Raw genomic sequence first — 16,195 nt, forward strand, 5'->3', positions numbered from 1 at the left:
AGCAGGAGCTGAACTGTGTGTGTGGGCAGAGGTGAAGACTTCAGACCACAATGCAGGTCTGTAACCTGGGAAAGCTAAGGGAAAAGGACAGAAGAGTTGTTAAGAAGAGCTTTAGACTGTGGCACAGTTCAAAGAAAGTTTTGGCCATGCCACTGGGGAAGCCTTGAGCCAAAGCTGCCTGTTAGAGGGATCCTCCTTCGGCCTTCACTAATACCCCTGCTGCAATCAATCATTGAGTGGGACTAGCCCAGGAGAAGTGTGGCCTCAGCGTGAACTTGGTAGTGGATCCAGGGGGGCAGCTGCTGAGGCTGAAAGTCAACTACGCTTCTTGCAGCAGGAGATCTGAGTTGGGCATTTCCATGGATGATGCAGAGGGTAGCATGCCAGCTCCACACATGCTTACCACAACTCTTTCACTTCCCACTGGACAATCCCATACTGTAGACTGTACATCTTATTATCATGTCAGTCTATGCCACCATAGCAATTTCAGGATCTAATGATGGCCAATTTAACTGGGTGAGTTGGAGTGGAGGAGAAAAGAGCCAGGAGAAGGTATGTAGTTGGTGGCCTGACCAGAGTAGTCCCAGGCTGAGTGTCTGCATGGGCAGAGGCCTAGGACAGAACCGATCCTTCCCAAGAGACTTTGAGAACATTTGCATTCTTTTCTGCTTCATTTTCTGCCATGTCCCAAGACGGAGAATGCACATAGATGATGAAGCAGAGAATCAGCAAGCACACACTTGCTGCAAAACCAAGTGTCACAATTTTTATTATTTATTTATTTTTTTATTTTGAGATAGAGTCTCACTCTGTGGCCCAGGCTGGAGTGCAGTGGCGCGATCTCGGCTCACTGCAAGCTCCGCCTCCTGGGTTCACGTCATTCTCCTGCCTCAGCCTCCTGAGTAGCTGGGACTACAGATGTGTGCCACCACGCCTGGCTACTTTTTTGTAAATTTAGTAGATACGGGGTTTCACCGTGTTAGCCAGGATGGTCTCGATCTCCTGACCTTGTGATCTGCCTGCCTCGGCCTCCCAAAGTGCTGGGATTACAGGCGTGAGTCACCGCGCCTGGCCCTGCAAAGCCTTTTAAGGCCTAGGCCTAGAAGTGACAGAGAGTAATTTTTGCCGTATTTGATTGTTTTAGGCAGGTGACAGGTCCAGCCCAGACTCAAAGGGAGAGGACTATACATGGGCATGAATATTGGGAGGCATAGTTAATTGTGGGCCATAAGAAAGTAACCTACCACAGGGTCTGAATGTTGGGCTGAATATTTAGAATGGGATGCCATTAGCATAACCTACACGGTAGCTGAAACTATGAGGTGGGATCACTCCGTGGGTGTATACAGTGGTAAATGCAGAAAAGAGTCCATCAACTTTGCAAACATATGAGAAAGGAATCTTGAGTGAGTGTTTCCTAGTTTCTCAGAAGCCCCTGTTCATCCTATTTCTTCATATACATTCATCCCAGGATTTTCTGTCCTTTTGTTGCTAGTCCCATTTCTTGACTGTCATCTCAGTATTCACCAGTCTAACAGTGATGATGTCTGGTCTAGCCAGAACTCCCAATTAGGAAGGTTTTACATTTTATTTGATAAATAAATAAATCTGGCCTGATTAAATCTGGCCACAGGCACTAACTTAACGTGTTCAGTTTCTGCAACAGAAAGAGGGGCAACAGAAAAAGAGGGATCCCCGCGTGAAGTGGAGTGTTTGTCCACAAACAAATGTCTCTCACACAGGCACCTTCCTCTGAAGCTAGATAACCTTCAGAAATCTGACGTTTCTCTGACTTGGTTTCCTTTTCTGGACTAAATAGTATCAATTTTCGTTGGAGTTCTTTGTGAAGATAAGCTAATAAAATACCATAAATCTCTTTTACTAAGTGAAGCATTTACCACTCTAATTAGCATTACGATTTAAAGGCTTTCATATTGGGGAAACAAACACTAGCTTCCCACGTGCTTGGGTTAAAGGGGATCTTAAATCATGATTATGCAGAGGCCAAGGGCAACGATACAACGTTTTAGACATTACCTGTGTTCTGATAGTCATCAGACCTTTAGGGAGATACAACACTCAAGACCCTGTCCAAGGTTATGAGATAAAGATAGAAGCCACAGTCTAGTATTGTGGGTTTGTGAAAAAATAACTCCTAACCTTTATCTTTCTATGGGTTGTACTACAAGGTAGGTCTGCACAAAGTGCTAGTGACTCCTCTAAAGTAGAGAGGGGTAAGTTTCACGGAGAAAGTGACAGATGAGTTGAGTTAGAAGCCTACTCAGTTACAGAAAAATGTGGAATGGAAGGCCATTTACCTGTGACAAGGAAATATAAATTCCTTGGCAGGACAGCCAGGATCTCAAGAGAGTTCCTGGGACCCTCTGCTCCCTTTCTCAGTCCAATCCTGGGAAGGTAGTTGGTGGATGTGAACCTCTGACTTAGACCCAGGAGGTGGTTCCCAGCCTCCAGCCGAGCACCGCTTGGAACCAGGGAGAGCAGGAAGGCGTAAAAGCGCTCAGGCGCATGCGCTCAGCAGCCTGCCGGCTCAGCCAAGGAGAGCTCTGCCCGCGGCTCACTATCCACCTACTCGCGTCTCGCGCCTCGCGGGCCCCAGAAACCCGGATCCGAGAGCGAGCGCGTTGCGCTCGCGCGCAGACTTCAGGTCCCGGGCGGGCGCCTGCGCACGAGCTTCCCAGGCACGCGGGCTGCGGGGTTATTAGAGGTGGAGCGCGAGGAGGGCGCGCGGTAGGAGGCGGCCGCCGTTACGGCGCGAGCGTGGTCACGTGGCCGCTGGTCACCGCCGCCACCCCCTCCCGCCCGGTTCTCTTTCAGGTCGGGCCGGGCCCGGCCGCTTCCGCGAGCGCCTGGCAGACTGAGGGAGAGAGAGAGAGAAAGAGGAGGGGAGGAGGAGGATGATTCAGGGAATAGGAGCTGGGGAGCCCTTCTGCGCCACAGGTAAAACAAAATAATGATGATGATCGTAAAAAAGCCCAAGCCCTCTAAACGCCTCCGCCTTCCTCCAGTGCAGCCCCACATGCAGTCGCTCCCGCCCCGGCCTCCCACTCAGCCTCAGGACGCGTTTCGCCTCCCCTCGCGCCGCTGCTGCAGCCGCCGCCGCCGCCTCACGGGAGGGCCTGAGGATGCCGCCGCCGCGGCGGACCGGTTGCCGCACCGCCCCCCGTTTGTGCGCCTGGGAGTCAGCGTTGGGGGGTGGATGGCGGGAGGGGTGTACCCGTCAGCTCCCGGGCGGGCATGGTGAGCTGGGCGGGGTAGCTGCTTGTCGCCTACTTGCCTTCCCTGCCCCAGGAGGTCGGGGTCTGGACTGGAAGGCTAGCTGCAGTAAAGGCAGGGCCTGGCGGCTGGACTAGTGCTCAACTTCCTACTTGATAAATTTCCCTGTTCGTTTGGGCCCCGGGACGCACGCTTCCTTCCCTGGCCGGAAGCGAAGCGGGCACGGAATGCTCAAACCTTAAAAAATACAGTGTTTAGAAGAGAGAAGTCTTAACTTCACTTTTGTGGAAAGGAACCGTGACCTGGATTTAGTACGACTTAAGTTTATTCACACGTTAGAAAGTGAGGTCTTTCAGGATGAGAGAGAAAAAGAACAAAAAAAACCAAAAAAACAAAAAAAAACAAAACTTCGCAGGGAGGGCAAATCCCGCTCCCCACCCCGACTTTTCCTGGAAAAACAGACACAGACCTTCAATACAAGATTCGATTCTACAAGTGACCTAGAATTTGTTCGATACTAGTTACTCGCTTTAGTTACAGGAATTATGTAATCTGTGTTTAAAGTTAACATCCTGTAGATTTTTTTTTTTTGTTTAATAACTTTCTGGAAAGAGTTCATTTGTCAACTCTGAATTGGACAAAATCCTAAGGTTTTAACATGCAGGTTTCACACGTTTGGAGCAGATTGCAATGGAATTTCTAGACCCAGTAATTCTTTTGTAAACCTTTGTAAGTGTTGTGCTCTTGTACAAAATACTTAAAGCAGGAAGCAATAAATACAGGTATTGTTGAAAAATAAACCTTTGCTATCGGTGGCAAAGAAATTCATTTATATATTGGTTTTTCTCTTTGGGGTTTTGAGATTCTGGGTCTTGGTACTTTTCATACCATATCTCTGAATTCATTTGTCAACTTGAGAATTTTTAATTTGTACAGCTATCTGCAGTATCACAGAACACTCAAACCTTAATGTGGGTAGGAATCACTTGGGACTTTTATTAAAAATGCATTTTCTGGTTCAGTAGGCCTATGGTACATTTTGATATTGTACATTTCTAATAACGTGCTGCTGGACAAGGGACTATCTTTGAGTAGCAAGGAAGTGGATAACTTGTGTGCAAATAAAGAAAGTGATGTATTTATCAATAAACATGTTCTTTTTAATAATTCACCCCCGGGTGTAGAGGTGGCTTGGGAGAAGGGCAAATGGCAGGATGAACTGAGAAAGCTTTCAGAGTGAGCAGGCTGAGTCTGGATCCCAGGGGAGGGGATAGGAAGAGTGCAAATACTGTGTCTGTATGCTGTGTGGTGACTGCATCACTTGGTGTGTGAATTTTCCAGTAGAAGCTTGGTGTGCTATTAGGTGAAAGACTTGCTCAGCTATGCGTCGTTGGGTTTTATCAACATGGAGGCGAGGAATCCTGGTCTCTGAGTGTACAGCTGAGATGAAAGTTTCTTTCATTGGCGAAGTATTGGGTGTGTGTTCTCAGATGCGGCCTCAGTTGAGCAGTGCATTCCTGAGCTTTGGAAGCAAATTTGCAAACAATTGAGAGTCTTACAGTGGGTGTTCTAACTGGATTCAGGTTTTTTCTAATGTGATTTTTTCTCATTTAAATTAAAAAGTCTAGAAATGTCACACACAACTTCATGCACTTTATGGAAAAATGGTTGTACTTTTCTTTCTTTTTATTTATACTCCAATGATGACTGAGCAGAAGTTGTACTTCTAAATAACTTTGTGGAAGTTTTTAGTACCAGAATTTTTATAATTTTCATTCCAGTCCTTTGATATTTATGACAGTACTTCTGAAGCACTTACTAAGTGCCGGACACTGTTCTAAGTGCTTTACATAACTTGACTCTGTTTTTTTGAGATAGACTCTCGCTCTGTCGCCCAGGATGGAGTGCAGTGGTACAGTGGCGCGATGTCGGCTCACTGCCACCTCTCCCTCGTGGCTTCCAACAGTTCTCCTGCCTCAGCTTCCCAGGTAGCCGGGATTATAGCCGCCTGCCACCACTCCCGACTAATTTTGTGTGTGTGTATGTGTTTTTTTTTTTTAATACAGATGGAGGAGTTTCACCATGTTGGTCAGGCTGGTATCGACCTCCTGACCTCAAGTGATGTGTCTGCCTCGGCCTCCCAAGGTGCTGGGATTACAGGTGTGAGCCACTGCGCTTGGCCTACTTTTTTTTTTTTTGAAAAGGAGTTTCGCTCTTGTCCAGGCTGGAGTGCAATGGCGCGATCTCAGCTCACTGCAACCTCCACCTCCCAGATTCAAGTGATTCTCCTGCCTCAGTCTCCTCAGGAGCTGGGATTACAGGCGCCAGCCGCCATACCCGGCTAATTTTTGTATTTTTAGTAGAGATGGGGTTTCACCATATTGGCCAGGCTGGTCTCGAACTCCTGACCTCAAGTGATCTGCCTGCCTCAGCCTCCCAAAGTGCTGGGATTACAGACGTGATCCACCAGGATCACGCCAGGCTGCGCTTGGCCTGCTTTCATTTTAAAAGTCAAATTTGTCATCCGCCTCAGTGCTTGTAATCTTTCTGAGTAAGATACTGAAATTTGCAGTTTCATTTTGCTTGTGCTTGTTCACTGGACCAGTAGTCACTGTTAAATGTTAAAGTATCTACTTCCTCTGAAAGTTTTTTATTCCTTTATTTCCTGCCTGGGCTTGTCCTCTACCCTACATACATACATAGTAGATTTAGTGTTTGTTACCCTAACCTTAGGCTTAGGGATTGACTGGGTTTCTGACATTTTATTTGGCCAGTGAGGACGATACAGAAAATGAAGCATTGGTCATTATCACATTTTAACACTGAAAAAATAAGGACAACCCGGGAATAAAAGATGATCTTTTAAGTTGAATAATTTGTGTTTCATTTAAAAATGAATATATAATCCCTTCTCTTAACCCCCTTTTTGTCTCAGACCACTGAAAGTTTGTCCTGTTAGCAGCAGCAGTCTGAGAAGTGGTGCTAGTCCACCTGATCCTGAGACATTTCTCTCAACATGGGTAGATCATTGGAATGGCAGTGTGTACAGCGTGTGTACCAGAACTTGAGAAATGTGAAGTCAGGGTGGTGGGATGGTCAGCAGTGGAAGAGCTGGGAGAGGGGAGGGAGATCATTTGACGGAGAGGGCTTGGGGGCTGCTTCTAGTAGCATCAATTCTCTATTACTAGAATAATGGTGAGTTTGGGAAGGACGTCAGTGTAACAACAAATCTCAGTGTAAATGCTTTCTCAGAAACCTGCGAAGTGTTTAGGAAAATGTTTATCATTCTACAAATGTTATGTAAACATTTAAAAATAATTCCTGTGCAATGATTTAGTAACATTAAACATTATATAAATTGAGGGATAAAAAGAGGCTCAGAGGTTATCAGAGGTTAAGATTGTCCTAAATTCTCTCTTATTCTTTTGGAATGTTCGGATAGAGTTGAAACCCTTGCTGCATGCCCACTTGCTGGCTTTTTTATTTCTTATCCTGATGCTGTATTGTGGGCTGCATGGCCTTACCAGCTCTGCCATGCTTACTGGGCCTCACAGCTGAATGGCCAAGTCATTACTTAACGGTTAACCCAGGGAAGCATTTGTTGCACATCCAAATGATGGAAGCCTTCTAATTGGTATTTTCAGCTATTAATAATTTTAATATTTTTACAAATTCTATATGATTATGATATGTGTTATAATGCTGGTCAGCTAGTTAGTCTCACAGTGCATCACTTTTCTCATCTTTAAAATGGGGAAAATAATAGTAACTTTGAGAATTAGAGAGAGAGGCCGGGCGCGGTCGCTCAAGCCTGTAATCCCAGCACTTTGGGAGGCCGAGACGGGCGGATCATGAGGTCAGGAGATCGAGACCATCCTGGCTAACACGGTGAAACCCTGTCTCTACTAAAAAAAATACAAAAAACTAGCCGGGCGAGGTGGCGGGCGCCTGTAGTCCCAGCTACTCGGGAGGCTGAGGCAGGAGAATGGCGTGAACCCAGGAGGCGGAGCTTGCAGTGAGCTGAGATCCGGCCACTGCACTCCAGCCTGGGCGACAGAGCGAGACTCCGTCTCAAAAAAGAAACAAAAACAAAAAACGAGAATTAGAGAGAGAGAGAGAGAGAGAGAGTGTGTGTGTGTGTTTAAAGCCCTTAATGCTATCATGTAAGTGATAGTTACTGTGAATAATCTACAATATGGTAGATTGTATCTATATAATCAAGACTGACTATATCTTTGGAGATTATACAGTTTATTTGGGATAAGACTGTATGGGCCAAGAAAGCAGAGTTTGTACATTTTGGATGGAAATACGAAATTGGTATAGTAATGCTCTTATCCCTTTGGAGAATTAAATGCAAATAAATATAGTTTGACAGCGCAGATCTTTCAAAACAAGGAAGTAGGGCTGTAGAAAAAAACGTCTTTGGTGGTGGTGTGAAAGGACTGGTTAAAATCTTTCAAGGGTAGTGTTGCGAAGCCTAGTACAGGATCACCTTTTTTTCCGAATATCCATTAGTTTGGATGAAAAACATGTACAGATAATGTCATTCAGTTATTGTCCAGTGCTGCATGTGGTTTCTGTGGCTAACTCCATGAAAATATTTAGTAATTGCAGATTTACTGTTTTCTTAACTCAGTTGTCTAGAAAAGATGTTAACTGGATTTTTTTTTTGAAACAAAATAGTCTTAAAAGTTTTGAAATAGGCATTACAGATAATTACATGTTATCATAGTTTTTTTAAACATAAGAGTGTTTACCTTTACTTTTTTGCTAGTCATGAAGGCTACATGAAGAGTGATTGACTTTTAAAGATGGATTGAACGTGATTTTATGATACTTTATGGAAGACTAATTGTGTATGTATGTCTAAAGAAAATTCTGCTGTGAATGCATGTATTAGATCCAGTAATCATAGTATGTTAGGTTAGCCTGCCATTAGAAAAAAGAGCCCCCTCTCCCCCATTATAGAAAGTAATGTCTATTGTGGAAATTTTATGAAAACAAATGATGAAAAATAATTATCTGCACTGTTGGGAATTTTTTTTCTTTCTTTCTTTCTTTCTTTTTTTTTTGAGACAGAGTCTCGCTCTGTCGCCCAGGCTGGAGTGCAGTGGCTGGATCTCGGCTCACTGCAAGCTCCGCCTCCCGGTTTTACGCCATTCTCCTGCCTCAGCCTCCAGAGTAGCTGGGACTACAGGCCCTTGCCACCTCGCCCCGCTAGTTTTTTTGTATTTTTTAGTAGAGACGGCGTTTCACCATGTTAGCCAGGATGGTCTCGATCTCCTGACCTCGTCATCCGCCCGTCTCGGCCTCCCAAAGTGCTGGGATTACGGGCTTGAGCCACCGTGCCCGGCCAGGAATTTCTTAAGGTTCTCTGTAGGGCTCTCTTGCCTTGAGAGATACTGCAAAATGAAAATCAGTTTTGTACCACAAATATTAGTTTAGAAAGCTGAGTAACACATGTTGGTTAAGCAGGAGTGTTTTATCTTCTGATGTTACTAAAGTTTTTGTTTCTAAGTAAGATAAAAAGGTTGAACCAAAAGTACTTAGATTCCCACTTCTAATTGGTGAGTCTTCAGAATAACTAGACCAGTGAGAAGTAAGCCCCCACTTCTGACATAAGCACCATGGGGAAGATACATCAGAGATAAACAGCCCCTACCTGATGGAGCTGGAATGTGCACATATCTTAGGAACTGGCTGCAGAGGTATGCATTCAGTTTGCTGATAAGTGGGGATCAGAATCAACCCCTTTAGAGTTTCCCACAACTGGTGGGAAGTGTGTTTTTTTTTTTTTTTTTTTTTTGAGACAGAGCCTCGCTTTGTCGTCCAGGCTGGAGTGCAGTGGCACGATCTCGGCTCACTGCAAGCTCCGCTTCTCGGGTTCGCCATTCTCCTGCCTCTGCCTCCCGAGTAGCTGGGGCTACAGGCGCCCGCCACCGCGCCCGGCTAATTTTTTTGTATTTTTAGTAGAGACGGGGTTTCACCGTGTTAGCCAGGATGGTCTCGATCTCCTGACCTTGTGATCTGCCCGCCTCGGCCTCCCAAAGTGCTGTGTTTGTTTTTTAAATTGAGACAGAGTCTCACTCTGTCACCCAGGCTGGAGTGCAGTGGCGCGATCTCTACTCACTGCAACCTCTGCCTCCTGGGTTCAAGTGATTCTCCTGCCTCAGCCTCCAGAGTAGCTGGGACTACAGGTGCGCGCCACCAAGCCTGGCTAATTTTTTTTGTATTTTTAGTAGAGACAGGGTTTCACCATGTTGGCCAGGCTGGTCTCAAATTCCTGAATCAGGTGATCCGCCTGCCTCGGCTTCCTGGAGTGCTGGGATTACAGGCATGAGCCATGGCGCCAGGCCTCCTGGAAGTGTTTTGACTTTATATTGAGACTTTGGAGGTGTCCTGCAGCTACCTGGCAGAAGTTCTAGAGGAGTTCTTAACATTACATCTCTTGCCATCCTGGGATGGGATAGTGGATTGATTGCCTTGGCTCCCTGATGGAGCTTGGGGAACAAGGTTGGAGACGGGGAGTTGATAGGAGATGGAAAGGTGGTGCCACTATTTCCATTTTTGTCTACTGCATATTCATTAAACTAGGCTCCTTTTACTTCCATGAGGAACAAGAGTCTTATGGTAAGAGTGTTCATTTTCATAAATAGATGGGGTGACTTAGGAAGATTTGGGTCAAATTGCCTCCTCATCCGCCTTCATTTCTCTAAGGTTGGGGTTAATTTAAATCTCTTTATCCTGTGGTATGTGTGTGTGCAAGTTTGTGTGTACCTATAGATCTACTTTTTTAATTGTAGTTTTACTAAGTTTTATTTTTTAGAGGCAAGGTCGCACCCTGTTACCCAGGCTGCAGTGCAGTGGTATGATTATGAGAGAGAGGACTAGCTGGATTTCCTAGACCTTCAAAGAATTCCTAAGCCTAGCTGGGGAAGATGACCGCACCTGCCTTTAAACACGGGACTTGTAACTCAGCCCACACCCAACCAATCGGGTAGTAAAGAGGGCTCACTAAAATACAAATTAGGCCACAGCAGGAGGTAAAGAAATAGTCAAATCATATATCGCCTGAGAGCACAGGGGGAGGGACAATGATCGGGATATAAACCCAGGCATATAAACCCCGTTGGGTCCCCTCCCTTGTATGAGAGCTGTTTTCACTCTATTAAATCTTGCCACTGCACAGTCTTCTGGTCCGTGTTTATTACGGCTTGAGCTGAGCTTTCGCTCGCGGTCCACCACTGCTGTTTGCTGCCATGGCAGACCCACCGCTGACTTCCACCCCTCTGGATCCGACAGGGTGTCCAGCTGTGCTCCTGATTCAGCATGGCGTCCATTGCCGCTCCTGATCGGGCTAAAGACTCGCCATTTTTCCTGCATGGCTAAATGCCCAGGTTCGACCTAATTGAGCTGAACACTAGTTGCTGGGTTCCACGGTTCTCTTCTGTGACCCATGGCTTCTAATAGAGCTAAAACACTCACCGCATGGCCCAGGGTTCCATTCCTGGGAATTCGTGAGGCCAGGAACCCCAGGTCAGAGAACAAAAGGCTTGCTGTCATCTTGGGAGTGGCAGCCACCATCTTGGGAGTGGCCCACCACCATCTTGGGAACTCTGAGAACAAAAACCCACCAGTAACAATTATACCTAATTGCAACCTCATATACCGTTTTAAAAAACTGAAATGAATTCAGCGATTTTGTTGTTTGCAGTTGTTTTTCACCTAATATTTTATGATATTACTCATGTCATTAGTTTTCCACTTAACTTTTAGTGGCCCCATGCTATTTCATTGTATGAATGTACCATAAGTAGTCCTCCATTCTTAAGACACCTAGATTTCTTTCATTCTTTATTACAAATAGTGCTACATTGAACATTATTATAGCTAATATCCGTCTGTGCCTATGCATTATTTATTTAGGAGAAATTGTGGGTGGAATTGCTGGGTCAAAAGATCTGCTCATCTTTATTTTTCATTTTTATTTTTTAAGACAAGGTCTTGCTCTGTTGCCCACGCTGGAATGCAGTGGCATGATCACGGCTCACTGCATCCTTGAGCTCCTGGGCTCAAGTGATCCTCCCACCTCAGCCTCCTGAGTAGCTGGGACCACAGGCATATGCCACCATGCCCAGCTAATTAAATTTTTTTTTTTTTTTTGTCATAGAGACCATGTCTCCCTATGTTGCCCAGGCTGGTCTCAAACGTTGGGGCTCAAGCTATCCTCCCACATCGGCCTCCCAAAGTGTTTGGATTATATTTGTGAGCCACCATGCCTGGGGTGCCCATCTTTAACAGTTTTGTTATACATCGCCAAATTGCCCACCAAAAAGATTATGCCAGTTTACCCTTTACAACAAAGCCATTAGAGAGACCTTTTACTTGCCATTATTGGGATTATCATTTTTGTTAAACAGCTTTATTCAGGTTTGACTTTATACTTCCTTCTCTTCCCTTCTTACAGATTTTAACATTTTATGTAGCTAAGTCTTGTTCTTCCTTTAGGTATCTTGTGTAGATGGGCTTTTCCTACCTTATGTTTACATAGTGATTAATTTTATTTTTTCAACTATTTTCATACTTTCATTTTCAATTTTTGGTTTTGCAGTTATTCCAGAACATGTTTAGTTGTACAGTATGATGTAGAGGGTCCAAAAAATTTTAAGCTTTTGATTAACCAATTTCCTCAATACTGTTTAATGAATGATCTCTGTTTCTGTGGATGTCAGAAACTTTACTATTGGGTCTTCTATTGTCTCACAGTGTTTTATCTTTTATTTTTATAAATGGGATTTGTCTCTCTCCCCCTCCCCCCTCCACATATATATGTAGGTATATAAAACATTTATAAAGGTTTATATATAGTATATTAAAAAATACATTGTATGAATGTACCATAAGTAGTCCTTCATCTTTAGATACTTAGATTTCTTTCAATCTTGATGACAAATAGTGTTACACTGGACATTATTATAGCTAATATCCCTTCGTGCCTATGCATTAATTATTTGAGAGAAATTGTGAATACAATTGCTGGGTCAAAAGATCTGCCCATCTTTACTTTTCATTTTTTTGAGGCGGGATCTTGCACTGTTGCCCAGGCTGGAACCCATTTTCTTTCTTTAATGCCGTGTGTATTTTCTTAATCTCACTATTGCTGGTAAATAGAAGAGTTTTAAACTTCTTTTGTATATTTATTGTGTAACCAATCGCTTTTTGAATCTCTTATTTGTTATAATGACTTTTCAGTTAATTCTCTTAGATTTTCCAGGTACATAATCATACCATCTGGAGCCAGCCATTTTTTTGTAAGGGTTTTTTCATGATTAATTTTGACTGACGGAAGTGGTGCTAGAATGATTTTTCTTAATTTTATTGACTTGAAATATAATGTTTTGATATGGTACCTGTGTATTTTATCTACTCAGCTCTCAAAAGGGTTTTAAAATATCTGGAAAATCACTCTACCAAATGATCTCTAAGGACCCTTCTAGCTCAGAAGTTTTGTGATTCTACTTTTATGTCAAAAGATAAAATATTCCTCTCTTCCTTTGTAATTATTGTTGTCTGCCTTCACCCCCCCCAAGTGATTACTCTGTACTTTTATTTCCTTAGAACTTGAAGATTTTTTTCTGTGTGGTTTAGCGTAAAATTAAAAGAGAAAACTGACAGACTTAACCCTACTCAGACTGTGCGCTCAGACTGTGCAAAGTCACGTCTCATGATTTTCTTCTGGTAAGATCCATGTGGTGAGTTGTCTCATCAAGCTATGTTCCTGCCATGGACTACTTAAAGTTCCCCAAGCCACATTTAGTAGTTGTCAGAACTGAGGTTAATAGGAGTCATTGGGAAGTGATACATAGACCCGGATGCAGTGAAGGTAGGACAGAACGGGAGAGGTAGGAATGAGGAAGCACCTAGTATGAACTCTTCTTTCTCTGGCCCCCTTTCTGCTTCATGGTTCTCTCTCTGGACTCCTTTGACTCTGCCCTCTTACTGAACTTTCTGGCTTCCTGTTTATTTTCCAGATATACCTTGTCTCCTTTCTTTTAGAAAATTGCTCCTTACCTCCTTTCTGCTTTGATCAGGAGTACTACATGCTTTCCACCAGTATGGGAAGTGGCCCTGATCAGTTCCCCTAATGTCCCCATCTTGTCACAAAACTACTACAAAATTTCTTGACCAGTGGCAATCATGTACTCCACCTCACAAAGCGTGTGACAAAGTATTGTTTAAAGTTGGGTTTCCTTATAACATGAAACTACTGATATGGAAACATTAATGAATGGAGAGACAGATACTTCATAAAGACAAATGGTCAGATAATTATATATATTTTGAAAATTTTATTTATTTACTTATTTATTTTTTTGAGACAGAGTCTCAATCTGTCACCCAGATTGGAGTGCAGTGGTGCGATCTTACTGCAACCTCCCATTCTCCTGTCTCAGCCTCCTGAGTAACTGGGATTACAGGCAAATGCCACCACGCCTGGCAAATTTTTGTATTTTTAGTAGAGATGGAGTTTCGCCATCACTTCTGGTCGCCATCTCTATTGGTCAGGCTGTTCTTGAACTCCTGATCTCAGGTGATCCACTTGCCCTGGCCTCCCAAAGTGCTGAGATTACAGGCGTGAGCCACCGTGCCCAGCCAGAAAATTATAGAATAGTAACTGAGTGGTTGAACATTACAAAGTAGATAGTGTGGGAGTAGTGTCACCGAGATAGAAAAAGCTTCTGAAGAGTCTTTTTTTGTTTGTTTTTTGTTTTTTGAGTTGGAGTCTCGCTCTGTTGCCTAGGCTGGAGTGCAGTGGTGTGACCTTAACTCACTGCAATCTCTGCCTCATAGGTTCAGGCACTTCTCCTGCCTCAGCCTCCTGAGTAGTTGGGATTACAGGCGCCCGCCACCATGCCCAGCTAATTTTTGTATTTTTATTAGAGATGGGTTTCACCATGTTGGCCAGGCTGCTCTCTAACTCCAGACCTCAAGTGATCTGCCTGCCTCGGCCTCTCAAAGTGCTGGGATTATAGGTGTGAACCTCTAGGCCCGGCCCGAAGAGTCTGTTGTCTTAGACCTCCTACCTGATTTCCTCCCTGAACTTTCAGATCTGTGTATCTGATTGCCCACTGGATAACTCCACTTCTTAATGGCTCATAGGAAACTCAGTTTAGTATGTCTGCAACAGAATTTACCTTCTTCTCTTACAAAAAATCTTTTCAAGTGTGTGTTTGTTTTTTTAAATTAAATTTTATTTTTTATCTCAGCACTACCATCTCCCTAGTTATTCAAGCCAGAAACCTGGCAGACACATTTTACTCCATTCTCCACATCCTCATGTACAGGCATCAAACTCAAGCCTGTGGATTTGAACCCATTGTGTCGTCATCCTTCCTATGTCTTCTCTAGTTCAGGTCCTCATCATCTCTTGCCTTTGTTTCCCTAAGGTCTTCTGACTGGTGTCCCTGCAGCCAGGTAGGTAATCTTTTTAAGCTCTCATGATTCTCTTATTCTGTGGCTTAAAACCCGATATTCTCCATTGCCTATTTCCAGTTTCATGACTACCCCCCCCCCTTTTTTTTTTTTTTTATGAGACAGAGTCTCGCTTTGTCGCCAGGTTGGAGTGCAGTGGCGTGATCTCAGCTCACTACAACCTCTGCCGCCCAGGTTCAAGCAATTCTCCTGCCTCAGCCTCCTGAGTTGAGTAGCTGGGACTATAGGCGTGCGCCATCATGCCCAGCAAATTTTTGTATTTTTAGTACAGATGGGATTTTACCATGTTGGCGAGGATGGTCTCAATCTCTTGGCCTTGTGATCCACCTGCCTCGGCCTCCCAAAGTGCTGGTATTACAGGTGTGAGTCACTGCACCCAGCCTCATGACCCCTTCTTTTGCCTCCCTTATGTTGTGTGATTTTGTTTAAAAGTACTGAAATTCTTTGATTTTGGAACTGTTCATGTTTTTGCTTGCCTTGGGCATGGAGTAGTTTTTCTGTCCCTTTATCTTACTTTGTGAGGTCTTAGCTTAAGTGCCACTATTCCAGGAAGCTTCTTTATACTACCAAGTGTGTGTTGTGCTCTTCCTGTTTGGCCAAATACTCTATACTGTAATATTTATGTATTACTCATAATATATAAATATTATGAATTATGAATTATAATATTTATTATGAATTATAATTACTTTTTTACTCATTAGTCTGTGTCCTGCTTTTGACTGCTCTGTGAATGCCAGGGCCATGTATAACATCTTTACTTTCATACTTTTGGTGGCGTGCTTGTTAAAAATAGATGTCCCATACCAGGTACTGTTCTGTGTTAAAAATACAGCAGTAAATAAGAGGCTGTTCTGGTTGTTAACTGCTGTGTGACGAATGGCTTCAAAACCTTACAGCTGGCCGGGCGCGGTGGCTCACGCCTGTAATCCCAGCACTTTGGGAGGCCGAGGCGGGCGGATCACAAGGTCAGGAGATCGAGACCACGGTGAAACCCCGTCTCTACTAAAAATACAAAAAATTAGCCGGGCGCGGTTGTGGGCGCCTGTAGTCCCAGCTACTCAGGAGGCTGAGGCAGGAGAATGGCGTGAACCCGGGAGGCGGAGCTTGCAGTGAGCCGAGATCGCGCCACTGCACTCCAGCCTGGGCAACAGAGCGAGACTCCGTCTCAAAAAAAAAACAAAAAACAAAACCTTACAGCTTAAAGCAACAGTAGTATTTATTTACTCATGATTTTATGATTTTTATAGGACTCTTTGGGGATAGTTTATCTTTGTTTCATCTGGTGTCAGCTCAGTGGGGGTTAGATTGTCTACTTCCAAATGGCTCACTTACGTAGCTGGCAGTTTATGCTGGCTGCTATCCAGGAGCTCAGGTAGGGCTATTTACCAGAGGTACTAAATGAGGCCTTTTCCTGTGGCCTGGCCATGACTGGTAAGTTCTAAGAAGGAGTGCCCTAAGA

At 44.1% G+C, this 16,195-nt stretch overlaps 1 protein-coding gene across 2 annotated transcripts in view; it reads left to right on the forward strand.

Annotated features, from left to right (window-relative positions):
* Window positions 1–2,795: 2,795 nt before the first annotated feature.
* Window positions 2,796–16,195, forward strand: part of TBC1D5 (TBC1 domain family member 5) — a 564,710-nt gene continuing 551,310 nt past the window's right edge. The window contains exon 1 of one of the 2 annotated variants that reach the window (XM_015132185.3): window positions 2,796–2,961. The gene's annotated coding sequence lies outside the window, so the exon portion shown is untranslated. 2 annotated transcript variants of the gene reach the window in all.

The sequence above is a fragment of the Macaca mulatta genome, chromosome 2, assembly GCF_049350105.2.
Source record: "Macaca mulatta isolate MMU2019108-1 chromosome 2, T2T-MMU8v2.0, whole genome shotgun sequence".
Lineage (NCBI taxonomy): Eukaryota > Metazoa > Chordata > Mammalia > Primates > Cercopithecidae > Macaca > Macaca mulatta.